Raw genomic sequence first — 11782 nt, forward strand, 5'->3', positions numbered from 1 at the left:
CCCCAAAGTGATGATATTAGGAGGTGGGTCCTTTTAGAAGGTGATTAGGTCATGAGGGAGGAACCCTCATGAATGAGATCAATGACATTAGAAAATAGGACCAAGGGAACTTGTTTGCCCCTTCCACCATGTGAGAATGGCACAAGAAGTCCAAAGTCTGTAACCTGAAAGAAGGCCCTCACCAGAACCTGACCATGCTGCCTCCCTACTCTTGAGCTGCCAGCCTCCAGAACAGTGAGCAATAAATTTCTGTTGTTTATAAGTCCCCCAGTCTGTCATGCTATGTTAAAGAAGCCCAAACTAAGATGGCAGGGTATTGTGCTTTAAATATCTGTACTTATGCATGGTATTCTATTTTGTTCTGCCTACCTTCCCATGGTAAGCACACCCAAGCAGGCCCTGCCCTTTTAGAACAAGGCAGACATCTTTCTCTTCTTTTGTATTTTTAATTGCTGTGTTGAACTGTCTAGACAAGATCTGTGTTTTTCCTTTTCCCCATTGCAGGTCTACAACTGGGTCATGGCATAATGCCAGAGTCTGTTTTCTCTGCAGGCCTTGCCATTTTACATTTAGGGGAGAATACAGGAAACCCCATTTAAGCCTCCAGGACTAAGCCATGTTCCTCAATTCAGTTTCTGTCAACTCTCAACACTGGGAGTTATTGGAGGCTAGTTTGGCTGTTAGTAAAGCGGTAATTTTCCCACTGGTTACTGTTTCCTAAATATAGCTCTCTTGGTTGGAAAACATATAGGCAGGAGAGGTGAGTGGTAGGGCATGTTTTGAACTTAACAGCAGACTAATGCCATCCAAACCTCACTTTGCATTCCTAAATATTGCTGTTCATTGTGGGGCTGAGTGAGCATAAACAGGGGGCCTGGAATTTGGAGTCAAAGTGCTGTGTGGGAAGACTTTGGCTTTTGTGTGGTGTGCAGCAGCTGGCCTAAATTGTGGCAGCCCAGCTGCAGCAGATGGTATTGCTGGAATGGGGCCCAGGCTGGATTTGGCAAGAAAAAGGGTTCATTCTGGTGTCAAGGTAGGCTTGACTGAGACCGCAGCCTGAGCAAGCAGGGATCTGGTCTTGAGAGGGGAAAGAAGTACTTCCTTGAGGCAAGAAGAACCTGTTAGGTGGCTGTAGACTTAAAGAGGCAGCTTCAAATATTGTGAGCAGAGTGTATAGGGAAAAGATGAACTCTTACTAGGGCCAGAGACAACTAACTTCAAAATGGCACAGCTTTGGTGCTCAGGCTTTTTACAGATGCATCTTGCTATTATGCAGCACCAGCCCCCTTTCTTCTCTGCTTTCCTTTCTGGTCTTTCAGCAAGGGCCAACAGATTGTTTTGTTCTTCAGGGAAGATCAGCTAATTTGCAGTAGGAAACCAGATAGTAACAAGGAATTTTTATTTGCTTGGATTTTTATTTTTGGATGCTGCCCTTGGCACGGTGAAGATTAACCAAGCCATCAGGAATTAAACAGCGGAGGAAAACAATGTTTTGGTGAGAAGCAACTGGCAGAGATCGTTGCTTCTCCTTGGGTCCTTGAGGATAAAAGTAGACTACAGCTTCTCAGGTTACCAATTCCTTGAGTTTCTGTAAGGCTTGAGTTTAATTGAATTCAGTTATGTTTAACTTCATAAACTGTAGCCTCAAATGTTTAGCATGGTGTGACTGGCATACTGGCAAGATAGAACCACAAAGAATTTCTCATTTTTTTCTTTTGCTTTTTCTGTCTATCTGCCTTCTCTCAGATAATACCAAATCTCTGCTATAGTACGTGGCTGGCAACAGCAATGTAGGAACTTTGCTTTGTCTTGGGAAATGCCACTGGGGCAGCTGTCACATTTGTTCTAAATTTTGGGGGGTTTGGGAGTAGCCTTGATACTCATGTGTCTTACTGATATTTTCAAGCTGAAAAATTAGACATGTAAGAAATGAGGGTGGTATCAATTTAACTTTGGTGGAGCTGAAGGAATGACATTCATTTTAGGGGACGACCATTGGGCAGAAAAGAGATTGAAAGGGAAGAACTATAGGCTCTAATTTCATTGGAACTTTAATTTATCCATGGAAATTTATCAATGAGGGGTGGGAGTTAGGGATATAGACATTTAGAATTATTTTAACTTCTTGGTAAATTGAGCCATCAAAGGTGATAAAGTGATCTTCTATATTTCTAGTGATACCTTCTGCTTTATGGTTATTTGATATTAATATAATTACCAGCTTTCTGTTAGTGTTTGATGGTATACCTTTTTGTGTTGTGTTTTACTTTTGATCTTTCTGTATTTTGTATTTTAGATGTGTTTCTTGTAAACAGCACAGAGTTGTATTTTGTTTCTTTAATCTGGTCTAGCCAATTTTGTCTTTTAATAGGAATATTTAGTTACTTTACATTTCATATAATTATTGATTTATCTTTAAGTTTATTATTTTCTACATCTTTCTTTTTGTCCTATCCAGTTTATGTCTCTTTTCTCCACTTTCATGTTTTGAATTTTTAATGTTTATTGTTCCATATTTTCCTCTGACTGTTAGAAGGGATACATTCTTTTACTATTCTTTTAGCAGTTAGCCTAGAAATTACAACGTGCATTTTTGACTCATCAAAGTCTAATGTTAATTTATTCTTTCACTTTTCATCTAAATGATGGAAGGATCTTGGAACATTTTGACTCCCCTTGACTTCTATGTTATTGTTATTGGTTTGTTATTCCAATTTTAATTTTATATATATTTGAAACTCCATAAGAAATTAGTATAATTGTTTGTATGATCACTATTAACTTGTATTCACCCACATATTTAGCATTTTCATTGCTTTTCATTCCTTCCAACTCTCTGACTTTCCATCTAGAATCATTTTTCTCATGGCTGAGGAATATTGTAAATTGTACAAACCTCCATCATTGTTCGCTCACTTGATCCTCTGGAGTTCTCCAGATTACTGAGGAGTCCAGGAGAGATTTGGGCTCCTCTAGCACTATAGTATCTTGTAAAAAATTGAGGACAGAGGAGGCTACAATTTTTGCAGATGAAATATGTCAGAAGATTCAGGCTTAGTTTCATTCTGTAGCAAGGAGGTCTCTGTAACTGTGCTGAGCTTGCAGGGTGCTGCTTCCATGACCCAAGGCATAATGGGCAGGTGGCTATGAAGGTTCATGGGCTCAGGGCCTGCGACAGCGTCTATTTCTAGGAGAGCCTAGTATGTGGCCAGAATTTGCTGCTCTAATGGTATACAGCACAGGGCTGAGGAGTGCAGTTTGTTGCATAAGAAACCCATGGGTGGTCCAGAGACTCCAGGAGATGAGAGGAGATTGCTAAAGCTTCTACAGTGAAGGACTCTGGGGCATTAATAAGAATACCTGTTGTATTGCAATTTGGACAGATTCTAGAGCCCTTTGTTGGAGGGGGACCATTTAAAGTAGGCTAATTTTCAAGTAATAGCATAAATAGGCTTATGTAAAATTTGTAAATAAGGAATATATTGTCTTTAGAACCCATAAAGAACTAAAAGACGTGGGTGCTGCAAGGCTCAAGAGATGTTTTTTGACAGTGTTCGAGATGGAGTGGCCCTTGGTTTATCAAATACATTTTAGGAATTTCACTCAAGTCCTGAGGCTTCACATTATGTGCGGGATAATGTCTCACCCCACTTTTTGAGCTCACTTTATGTGTATATATCTCAAGTGAGTGCTTCTAATAAATCTCCTTGGAGGAGAATGGCATCAGTGTAATTTCATACTGTGACCCTAGAGAAAATTGGATACAGTTAAGATTTGCCTACCAAGATGGTGTGTGATGTTAAGGCCACTGAGGTACCCCATGAGTAAAAGTGTACTGTGTCTCTTCTGCAGTGAAAAGAAACTGCAGCTCAGAGACTCTCAAAGTGTCACTAAACAGAACAGATTGGTCAAATCTATAATAACAAAATATTTATCAACTGGTGCTTGGATAGAGTGAATAATTTTAATACTATTGGGTATAGGAGATTTGATGGGGGGTACCCATCAAATGTTGTTTAATGTTGTGGTAATCTACCATGAGATGCCAATAGCATTCATTCTTTCCAAGTTCAAATACAGGCCAAATTAGGCAGTTAAATGGAGAAGTAGTGAGGATAATCACCCCTTCTCTATATATCTTATAAAATAGATTTCAGTCATTAAATATTTCAATTTACATTGGGTCATAGCAATTATTTTAACTAGAGGAGAAGATCCATAAGTCACATTTTGTCAAGTACAAAAAAAAAAAAAAAAAAAGAAAACCACAGTGAGATAGCTCTTTACACCTATCAGAGTCACTGAAGTAAAAAATAATGACAACAACAACAACAACAAAATCTCTTCCTAATGATTGTTCTTTTATGAGCCACCACTGATGGAGTCATATCTTGCATAGAGTATAGTCTTTCCTAAAAGCATTTTATAGACCAGGGGACAGTGCCAGGTTGAGATACAACCAATTGGTTACAGGGTAGGATTCTTTTCCCAGAACCCAGCACCTGGTACAGCTGGATTCTAAGATACACAGATAGGTCCAGCCTGAGACACACGTGCCAAGACCACTTTATGGAGGGCCCCAATACTGTACTTTTAACCCCAAATGCAAATATACAAACTTCTGACCTATTTCAGCTAATTTTTTTTTTGAGACAGAGTCTCAAAATGCTTCTGTACAGCAAAGAAAACAATCAACAGAGTGAAGAAACATCCTGCAGAATGAAAGAAAATATTTGCAAACCACACAACTGATAAAGGTTTAATGTCCAAAATATATAAGGAACTCAAATAACTCAATAGCTAAAAAAAAAAACCTGATTAAAATGTGGGCAAAGCATTTCTGGACATTTATCCAAAGGAAAGGAACTCAGGTATATCAAAGAGTCATCTGCACACAACTGTTTTTTGCACCACTCTTCACAATGGCCAAAATATGAAATCAACCTGGGTGTCCAACAACAGATGAATGGATGAAGAAAATGTGCTACATATACACGATAGACTACTATTCAGACACAAAAAAAGAGTGAAATTCTGTCATTCACGGCAACATGGATAGAACTGAAAGACATTGTGTTAAGTGAAATGAGACAATATCAGAAAGTTAAACACTACATGTTCTCACTTATATGTGGAAGCTAAAAAGAAGTAGATCTCATAAAATTAAAAATTGGGACATAAATGCCCCCACTTAAAAAGCACAGAGTGCAAGTTGGATTAAAAAAAAAAAAGACCCATCTGTCTCCTGTCAATGACACCCATCAGCTCAAAGTAAAGGGTTGGAGAATGATCTACCACACAAACAAAAAACAACAAATATTGAGGTTGCTATTCTTATATGATATAAAGCAGGCTTTAAACTACTAACAGTAAAAAAGACAAAGAAGGGCATTACATAATGATAAAAGGTTCGATTTAACAAGAAAACTTAACTATCCTAAATGTATTTGCACCCAATATTGGGGCACCCAGATTAAAATAACAAGTAGTTCTAGGCCTACAGAAAAACTTAACTAGCTACACAGTAATAATAAGGGACTTCTACACCCCAAGGATAGTGTTAGACAGATTATCAAGGCAGAAAACTAACAGAAATTCTGGACTTAAATTGTATACTTGACCGATTGGAACTAATAGACATCTACAGAATATTCCACCCATCAACCACAGAATATACATTATTCTCTTCTGCATAGGGGGCATACTCTAAGATTGACCACATACTTGACCATAAAGCAAGTCTCAATAAATTTTTTAAAAATTGAAATCATACCAAGCATACTCTTGGACTACAGTGGAATAAAAATTGAAATCAATGCCAAGAGAATCTCTCAAAACTGCACAATTACATGGAAATTAAACAACTTACTCCTGAATGACTTTTGGGTATATGACAAAATTAAGGCAGTAATCAAGAAATGCTTTGAAGTAAATAAAAAGTGACACAACATACCAAAATATCTGAGATACAGCAAGGCAATGTTAACAGGAAAGTTTATAGTGCAAAATACCTACCTCGAAAAGTTAGAAAATTAATCTAACATCAAACCTACAGAAACTAGAAAAACAAGAACAAAGTAACCCCAAAACTAGCAGAAGAAAAGATACAACTAAAATCAAAGCAGAACGGAAAAAAATTGAGATCCAAATATACATGTTCTACAAAAAGTTAATGAAACCAAAAGGTGAAAGCATAAACAAGATCAATAGACCACTAGCTAGATTAACAAGGAAAAAAAGAGAAGATTCAAATAAGTGCAATCAGAAATGACAAAGGTGACATTACAATTGATCCTACAGAAATACAAAAGAGCCTCAGAGACTATTATGAACACCTCTATGCACACACATTAGAAAATCTAGAGGAAATGAATAAATTACTGGAAACTTATAGTCTCCCAAGATTGAATCAAGAAGAAATTGAAACTCTGAACAGATCAGTGCTGAGTTCCAAAATGGAAGCGGTAATAAAAAAAAACCTAACAATAAAAAAAAAAAAGCTCCAGATCACATGGATTCACAGCTGAATTCTACCAGACACACAAAGAAGAGCTAATACCAATTCTATTGAAACTATTCCAAAAAATTGAGGAGGAGGGACTCCTCCTGGACTCCTTTTATGAAGCTAGCATCATCCTGATACCTGGCAAACAAATAAAAAAGAAAATCAGAGATAGACTCAGGGAGTGTGACCCAGGTACCAGAGGCATTTGCTACAGGAAAGAACTCTTGGTATTATTCAAAAGGACAGGAAAGGTGTGAAGCCTGCCTTAAGTTTTGACTGTAGAAGGAAGTTGATCTAGCTTCACAGATTATATTTCCAGGACTAGTGGTTAAAAAGTAAAGTTACTTTCTGATTATACTGTAAGAGTCCTTTTTGTTCAGTGTGATAGTTACAAAATCAAAGTCATTATTCACAATGAATGCTTCAAAATCTTTGTCTCAAAGTCAGCATGTTTGTGAGAATGTGAGCTATAGGAGATGGCCTGAGGTGAGCAAAGGTGATGCTGCTGTCCAGGACACGAAAAACAGCAAAGCTAGTATCTCTTGGAAGCCTTCACTGTCTGATGATCTAAAAGGTGAACTTCCTTGAGTAAAGAGGAAAACACAAGGTAGCCACGGGTCCTGAAGGTAAGATGTTAATTAGAGGTCATGAGGACTCTGCATGTGGGTTCTGTGAAGACAAATCCAGGCATGGAGCTTCCTGGAATTCAAAAGGCCTTGTCCCGCCTCCCATCTAAAGAATATTTTTGTGTGGTAAAAATAGATATTGTGAGATAAAGCCATAAGCTGAAACTACGTAATATAAATACCAGGTAAGTTGTACTTATCCAAAAAAGGGAGGAAGAAAGAGGGATAATAAAAAAAGACCCCATTTGAACCTGACACTATAACAAACAGCGGAATCCCCCATGCAACCTTGTTTTTTTGTTTTTTGACACAGGATTTTGCTCTGTCACCCAGGCTGGAGTACAGCTCATTGCATCCTCAATCTCCTGGACCGAAATGATCCCCCTGCCTTGGCCTCTTGAGTAGCACGTGCCACAATATCAGGCTAATTTTTTATTTTTTGTAGAGGTGGGTCTATAGAGCCCAGGCTGGTCTTGACCTCCTGGGCTCAAGTTATCCTTCTGCCTCAGACTCCGAAAGTGCTGACATTATCGGCATGAACCGCATTGCCCGGCCTAATATCCATAAAACTCTTCATGTTGGGATTTGCCAGAGGTACACAGCTCTGAACAGAAAATCTGATCATATGTATGACATCTGAAGGAGCCTACGAGATTTTTTTTAATTCACTCCATATCTGTTACAGTAAAATAAATCAACTTTCTCAATCTTAGCGAATTCATGCCTAACATGTCATCTTTTACTGTGGAAACTTTTTTCTCACGCTCGTTGTGCTCCCTATTCTGCAGTTTGGTGGTGGCTGAGAGGTTATGTAAGCAGAAAGACAGCAATGTCAAGGTTAAGTAGAGTATAAGAAGGTAGAAAATGCCCAGAAAAAGCTGACTCTGGGATGTGTTTGGTATTGCATGACTAACTACCATGGTATCTTGCACGCCTTTTAACAGTTTGGGAGTTTCTGACTAACTGTGTGTGTATGTGTATGTGTGTGTACGTGTGTGTGTGTGTTTTAATCACTTCATTGGACTACAATAGCCCATTGAAAAAAATATGGCACTATACAAATATAACATTTTTCCAATATACCATATAAAGGAATTGGAAGACATAGGTGAAGGTGGTTGTTAACATGCCCTTGGGCCAAAAAGGAATGAGTTAATTGACTCTTAATCAGAAGTAAAATAGTTTAATTAAAACTACAACTGACTGACTGACTGGATCTGCTTCTGCCCTGTGGTAGCGGCACGCATTTTCCCGTGTTAGACTTTAAAGAACAGGGTTATCTACTATCAACGTTAGTTTATTAGCTCTGTGGTTCTTTGTCTCCCAGATCTTTGATTAAGTATGACTTTCACTCATCCTTGTGCTGGTGGTATTTTGAAAAAAGTAAAAAAAGGGGTAGTTTCATATCAGATAGTGACTTGGGAGCTAAGAATTGAGTGAGTTAGGAAATCGAGTGCAAGGCAAATATGAGATGATGAGCCCCCAGGAGTTCTCAGGAATCCTAGGAGGCAGTAGCTTTTCCCGTGGACCTGGGATAAGAGTTGAAAACAGTTCTTACACATTTCAGAGATCAGAGTTACCTCAAATGACATGCAGCTGACACTCTCTTTCCTTCTGTGTCCCTAAACCTTCTGTCACTTCTGACACAAGAGTTAGTATAGGTGAGTGGAGCCCAAAGCTCAGACCATAGGGAGGGTCAGGGGCTTTCAGTCTCTGGCAATTAATACCAGTATTTAGATGAGTGTTTTCTGGGGGGCTGATCAGGAGGTCTGGTTGTAGTATTATATATAACATTGTTTCAGGTTAAAATGAAGTGGTATTAATGGTCATTTTTACAAACAGTGTTTTAAAGTGCAAATGATTCATAATTTGACTAACCTAGCTACTCGTTATTGAGTAAACTTCATTGTCTCTGTAAAACTGCTGGACCATCTTTTGCTATTCGAGTCATTAATGGTGGCTCTTGCTTTCCCAGTAAACTTTTCTTTTTATTGTCCCCATTCCCAATTTCTTTTTATCCATTTATAGCTTTTTATTATTATTATTACTATTATTATTATTTATTTAGATGGAGTCTCACTCTGTTGCCCAGGCAGGCTGGAGTGCAATGGCACGATCTTGGCTCACTGCAACCTCCACCTTCGGGGTTCAAGTGATTATCCTGACTCAGCCTCCCAAGTAGCTAGGATTACAGGCACCTGCCACTATGCCCGGCTAATTTTTGTATTTATTTATTTATTTTTTTGAAACGGAGTCTCGCTGTCGCCCAGGCTAGAGTGCAGTGGCGCTATCTCCGCTCACTGCAGGCTCCGCCCCCCAGGGTTCACGCCATTCTCCTGCCTCAGCCTCCCAAGTAGCTGGGACTACAGGCACCCGCCATTGAGCCCGGCTAATTTTTTTTTTGTATTTTTAGTAGATACGGGGTTTCACCGTGTCAGCCAGGATGGTCTCGATCTCCTGACCTCGTGATCCGCCCGCCTCGGCCTCCCAAAGTGCTGGGATTACAGGCGTGAGCCACCGCGCCCGGCCTAATTTTTGTATTTTTAGAAGAAACGGGGTTTCACCATGTTGGCCAGGCTGGTCTCGAACTCTTGAACTCAGGTGATCCACCTGCCTCTGCCTCCTAAAGTGCTGGGATTACAGGCGTGAGCCACCGCACCCGGCCTATAGCTTCATCTTTAAACTGCTGCAAGTTCCATAGTTAATTCATTTACTCTCATATTTCAGATTTCTGGGAAAATGCATATATTTTACTTCAAAACATCCTTACCTTAATATTTGACTTAGAAGCTATTTTTATTGCCTGTTGAGGTAGGAGTTCTTTGAAAATATTAATCTAGAATTTCATGTTTTCTGTTTTGCCTGAATTATGCTTGGGTTTATTTTAGATTTTCAGTTTGGTTTTAGCTAGAGCTGCATGTCATAGGCTTGTCTCTAGAGGGCAGTACAGTACCATCAAAGAAACATATGGCTTTTTCTGCTAGTAACGCACAATTGGTGTTTCTGTTTCTATAAAGATGACCTTCATTGCCAATGATAATGTCTTCTCTTTTCATTATTTCCCCTTTTGACCCACTCTTGAGACATTTGATCACTAATTATATCTGGCATCAAAGTGAAGTTTGTAAAACATCAAAGTAGCTGCACGGTGCTGGATCAGGTCCTGGGTACTACAAAATCTTAGCAGCCATTACATTTTGTGTTTTTATGATAACAATGAAGGCAGCTTAGAATATTAAGAATTCCTGGTCTTGGACCGACACATTATTGGGGCACCTAGTATAGAAACTGAGTTCTGAATAGCACTTTAAATTAACACCATACATCTAAATATTAACAATCCCCAGGTAGCATTTAATGTTACTTCTCAATTAATATACATCATTTTACCCTAAGCATTATGATGTTTTGCCATATTGGCAGGTTCAAGAAGATGCTAGGAACTTGCCATTCCTTTCCTCTGTCAAGCCGTTTAAACCTTCTGAAACTCACCTGTGACCCTTTGCTTCTGTTGGTGAGTTGGATTCCCTTATGAGATAGTTAATTTTGCTCCTTTCTATGACTTCAGCCTGCACCCTTAACACTAGACAGGCTCTTTGAAAATGTATTACCTGGGCCTTGAGGGGGATAAGAAGTGGGAATTTGTATTCTCAGTGCAAATCCTTCATCACCAGCGAGCAGTCAACCCAAAGTCTCTCCAGCAAGGCTTTATTGGTGTTACCGGGGTGATTGATGGACTGAATGCTCAAAAGGCTTTGGATTGTCATCTGAATTGGTGCATTCCTTTGCTTTTCCACTGCCACCATCCTAGTTTAGGCAGCGATGATTGCGCATGCCTCCTAGATACTTTCCTTCTTGCCTTTGGCTCTTGCACAGCCTGGTGTTTCTTTATAATTTGTAATTCTTCAGGGCTCCATCACTGCCAAATTAACAGTTCAAATTCTCTAGATACCACTTATGACGTAGTCCTAAAAAATTTTCATAGTGCCCTAATCATGTATCAATGCATGACAAGGAATCTAGGCTGCCTTAATTGCTATTATTATAAAAATGGCAAGTTCTTTGAGCAATATTGTATTCCTAAAAAAATTGGACTATTCAGTATTTTCTGAAAAAATGTTATGTTTTTTAGTCTCTGTGCTTTTATTCATTGTTTCTTGTCTCTGGTACGTGTATTCCCCCACCTCCATTTTATACTATTGAGATCTTACCAATTTTTCAGAATTTGGCTGAAAATTTAACTCTTCCGAATAAATAATCACTCCACACTGGAAGTAACCTTCCCTTTCTTTTTTTCTTTTTTTTTTTTTTCTTTTTTGAGATGGAATCTCAAATCTTGCCCCATCACCCAGGCTGGAGTGCAGTGGCGTGATCTCAGCTCACTGCAACCTCCACCTCCCGGGTTCAAGCAATTCTCCTATCTCAGCCTCCAGAGTAGCTGGGACTACAGGCACCTGCCACCACGCCTGGCTAATTTTTGTATTTTTAGCGGAGATGTGGTTTTACCATGTAGGTCAGCTGGTCTGAAACTCCTGACCTCAGGTGATCCACTGGCCTTGGCCTCCCAAAGTGCTGGGATTACAGGCGTGAGCCACCGTGCCTGGCCCAACCTTCCCTTTCTTTATCATTGAAAATGCTTTTTTTTTTTTTT

The 11782-nt window shown here is 39.1% G+C and overlaps 1 protein-coding gene across 1 annotated transcript in view; it reads left to right on the top strand.

The window, feature by feature from the left end:
* LOC129489168 (DET1- and DDB1-associated protein 1-like) overlaps window positions 1–7845 on the top strand; it is a 21770-nt gene extending 13925 nt beyond the window's left edge. The window contains exon 2 of the mRNA XM_063609271.1: window positions 7445–7845. The gene's annotated coding sequence lies outside the window, so the exon portion shown is untranslated. The remainder of the gene's footprint in view (window positions 1–7444) is intronic.
* The last annotated feature ends 3937 nt before the right edge of the window (window positions 7846–11782 follow it).

The sequence above is a fragment of the Symphalangus syndactylus genome, chromosome 9, assembly GCF_028878055.3.
Source record: "Symphalangus syndactylus isolate Jambi chromosome 9, NHGRI_mSymSyn1-v2.1_pri, whole genome shotgun sequence".
Taxonomy (NCBI): Eukaryota; Metazoa; Chordata; class Mammalia; order Primates; family Hylobatidae; genus Symphalangus; species Symphalangus syndactylus.